This window comes from Saccostrea cucullata, unplaced genomic scaffold (genome assembly GCF_032062105.1).
Source record: "Saccostrea cucullata isolate Sc308-1 unplaced genomic scaffold, CSIRO_AGI_Scuc_v1 ctg5135, whole genome shotgun sequence".
Taxonomy (NCBI): Eukaryota; Metazoa; Mollusca; class Bivalvia; order Ostreida; family Ostreidae; genus Saccostrea; species Saccostrea cuccullata.
This window is the reverse complement of record NW_026931273.1, coordinates 29,391-34,101: the sequence shown is the minus strand read 5'-3', so window position 1 is coordinate 34,101 and position 4,711 is coordinate 29,391.

The following is a 4,711-nucleotide window of genomic DNA, read 5'->3' as shown; positions in this document are numbered from 1 at the left end:
TTTTGTGTCTTTTTTACATACCGTGTTTATGTTTGACAACAAACAATAATAAGTAAAATGAGGAAAAAGTGTACAGCAGTGATATATACGCATGTGTTTTTGTTAATAGATATACAAAGAAAAAAGTCTTGGTAAGATATCTAGTTACATGTATAATGTTGCAGAAATGAAGGTAAAAATGGTTATGTGATTTTCGGTCACTTGTTTGTTTTGCGTATATAAACATCTCTGACTAACTGCTTTCCATCATATTTGCCATCCGTCATTAACAAGTCTTTTGTCAAAATAATTTTAATTACTTAGCCCAAAACCTGGACTAAGTCTATTTTATGTTTAAAAAAGATAAGCATAACCAGATGAATAAAAAACATGATTAAGCAAAACACCTATTATTATAATAAATATTTTGTGAAGAAAATATTTACTCTGCCACTACCGTTTTTGTATCTTCTTACACTAACCCAGATACAGTGTACATGAAGAATACAATATTGATAGACATTAATTAGCAATAAGTTGTCATGAAGAATAGGTGCATCATGAAATTCAAAATATTTATAAAAGGACAAAAACATTTTAAATAGCGATTCACCTTACCTGATATGCGAGACATTTTCAGGTTGTGGACATCTTCTTTACTTTTTACTTTATAGCTTTGTAAAAAAAAAAGATATTGAAATCAGAGTAGCGTTTTAATGCGTAGGGAATTTCACAGAATTTTTAATTTTATGTACCCATGGAAACAAACTCATTAAAAACCAATTCATCTAATTATATACATGTACATATACCTCAGTGAAGTCCACTTGTGTGTCAACAAACCGGTATATTCAAATAAGACTAAAAGTGAAGAAGCAGCGTTTTAAAGAGATTTCACAGAAAAATTTAATTTTAGTATACATGGCAACACCGTGGAAATCAATAACAAAGACCGATATACACTAAGATATGTATCGTAGTGTACTCTACCTGCTTTCCAAGTTATAAAAATCAGACCAAACTGAAGGAGGAGTAGCATTTGAAAAATTGTTAGTAATAGTAGATAGATGGACACCTTACTCGCGCATAAGCTCGTAATGCAACATATGGGCACCAACATCAGATTCTAAATTAAAGATATGGTAAAAAGTATAGTTTCTAATCTAAAAGCAGAACATTGTCATGGGAAAAAAAACAACATACAAAAGTTGATACCTTATACCCCAAAAACACACTAATCAAGGCATAATGCAAATAGGTCCCGACCTTAACTTGCACAAAAATAAGATAGTTTGAAAATTCTTATTTTTGAAAGCTATAGCCATTATAGATTTTCACAGCTATTTCATTTGTTTCAGGATCAGATTAAAATATTTCCAATGCACTTATAGTGAAAACCGCGTTGAAGTTGTAGGCGATTTAGAAAAATAGAATAAATATTTAAAAATTGTCACTTGTTTACCGCGTTGCTCATTAATCATTTCATAGATTTTTCATGCCTCCGATAAAACGCAATTAATCTCCTACAAGTATTCATAAGCACAATTTTGAATCAAGAGTAAATTTCTCCATTTATTAATCATATCATACATGCAAAATTTTTTTGTAATTTTGTAATTTGAACAAAAATAAAAATTATGTGTACATTGATAATTCTTGAGATTTGATGAATTGAATAAACCAAAAACAAATCTCTGAAAAATGCTCTGAATGAAAAAAACACGGAAGATTTTATTTCATTACAAACATAATTCGTTCGTCCGGATAGTTCACTATACATATTTTAATGCCACAGAATATGATACTCAACCCAATGAAAGCACCAATTCCTTATGGACATCTTCGCAATGTAGAAATTACACAATATCTTCCCTTATCAAACAAAATTATCGAAAGTAATAATGCCGAAAACCCCATTTTATCCAGGAATTATGAGGTAAATTCTCTCGCATATATTAAAAACATTGTTGAAATGATTTTAAATTCCGGGGATGACTAAGATTTGTATTATTCGAAGTACATTGTATATGATGTAATAAAGATATTCAAAAACAAGGCACATACATTATTTCAATCCATACACGTCACTACACAATTTCCTTGTTTTCTTCTCTTAGTAAGGAAGAAATATGGATGGAATTGTTCCTCAAAATACATCAAAACATTCTCTGTTTCACCTACGGACCAACTCGTCTTAATTGCTTGTATTATTTGCTTGGTTGATCAGCATTTTGAAACAAAACAAAGACTGAGGCACATTGTTATAATATACAACAGAAAAATAAAACAAATGCATATATAAGAGTATTACTGGTACCTGCATACTTTGATAGTGACGAACTCAAAAAAATATATAATAAAATTAAAAACAAACAGGGGGCCTCTGGGCCACATCGCTCACCTGAATAACTTGGGTGATGCAGTTCTTTACCAGATTTCCCCTCTTGTTATATCTATTGTGGCCCCTACCCCCTATAGTGTCATGATTTAATACTTTAGAATCCACACTACCCCAGGATGCTTCCACATAAGTCTCAACTCTCCAAAACCAGTAGTTCCCGAAAAGAAGATTTTTAAAGATTTTTTCATATATACAGTGTATTTGTATGTAAAACTTAGATTCCCTATTCTGACCCCGTCCTTATACCAGGGGTTATGATTTTTACAATTTAAAATTAACACTACTGAAGGACGCTTCCATAAAAGTTTCAGCTCCAATAGCCCAGTGGTTCTTTCCTACACATTTCTATGTAAAACTTGGATTCCCTATTGTGGCCCCACCCTACCCCCGGGGGTCATGATTTTAACAATTTAGATTCTACACTAACCAAGAATGTTTCCACATAAGTTTCAGCTTTCCTGGTCCTGTGGTTCTTGAGGGGAAGATTTTTAAAGATTTTTCCTATATATTTCAATGTTAAACTTTGATTCCCTATTGTGGCCCCGCCCGACCCCCGGGGGTCATGATTTTGAAAATTTTAAATCTACACTACCTAAGGATGCTTCCACATAAGTTTCAGCTTTCCTGGCCCAGTGGTTCTTTAGAGGAAGATTTTTAAAGATTTTTTATATATTTATATGTAAAACTTTCATTCCCTATTGTGGCCCCGCCCTACCCACGGGGGTCATGATTTTAACAATTTACACTACCAAAGGATGCTTCCACCTAAGTTTCAGCCTTCCTGTCCCAGTAGTTCTTGAGAGGAAGATTTTTAAAGATTTTTTTCTATATTTTTCTATGTAAAACTTTGATTCCCTATTGTGGCCCCGCCCTACCCCCAGGGGTCAAGATTTTAACAATTTACACTACCCAAGGATGCTTCCACATAAGTTTTAGCTTTCCTGGCCAGTGGTTCTTGAGAAGATTTTTTAATGACCCGACCCTATTTTGTTTTTTCTTAATTATCTCCCATTGTAATAGGACTTGGCCCTTCATTTACAATTCAAATTTCCCTTTACCCAAGGATGCTTTGTACCAAGTTTGGTCAAAATTGGCCCAGTGGTTCTAGAGAAGAAGTCGAAAATGTGAAAAGTTTACAGACGGACGGACAGACAGACGGACGACGGACAAAATATGATCAGAAAAGCTCACTTAAGCCTTCGGCTCAGGCGAGCTAAAAAAACCCCCCATAAAAACCACAATAAAAGAAATCCATGAAAAGGATCATATAATTTACGCTTTGATTGACCGCATTATTTATTTCTTGTAAATAAAAAAAGCAAGAAATTTATATAAAAATGTAAAAGAAGTAATCATATTAAGAGCAAAAGAAGTGAAAAGAATATAATGAATCAAATACAGGGTGTTTCATAATATATGTTACATTTTCAGATCTAATTATTTTTCTTACCTAACATATTTCTATTTCAACCATTATATCGTTTTAAACATCGAACCCTGCATTTTTGATTCATGTGAAAAAGTCAAGGAAATCATGGTCTTGCAATGATAATTGTTCTATAAATGCTGATGTCATAATATGAATATTTCCTGGCCCAGTGGTTCTTTAGAGGAAGATTTTTAAAGATTTTTTTTATATATTTATATGTAAAACTTTCATTCCCTATTGTGGCCCCGCCCTACCCACGGGGGTCATGATTTTAACAATTTACACTACCCAAGGATGCTTCCACATAAGTTTCAGCTTTCCTGGCCCAGTGGTTCTTTAGAGGAAGATTTTTAAAGATTTTTTTCTATATATTTATATGTAAAACTTTGATTCCCTATTGTGGCCCCGCCCTACCCCCGGGGGTCATGATTTTAACAATTTACACTACCCAAGGATGCTTCCACATAAGTTTTAGCTTTCCTGGCCAGTGGTTCTTGAGAAGATTTTTTAATGACCCGACCCTATTTTTGTTTTTTCTTAATTATCTCCCATTGTAATAGGACTTGGCCCTTCATGTACAATTTAAACTTCCCTTTACCCAAGGATGCTTTGTACCAAGTTTCGTTAAAATTGGCCCAGTGGTTCTTGAGAAGTCGAAAATGTGAAAAGTTTACAGACGGACGGACAGACAGACGGACGACGGACAAAATATGATCAGAAAAGCTCACTTAAGCCTTCGGCTCAGGCGAGCTAAAAAAAACCCCATAAAAACCACAATAAAAGAAATCCATGAAAAGGATCATATAATTTACGCTTTGATTGACCGCATTATTTATTTCTGGTAAATAAAAAAGCAAGAAATTTATACAAAAATGTAAAAGAAGTAATCATATTAAGAGCAA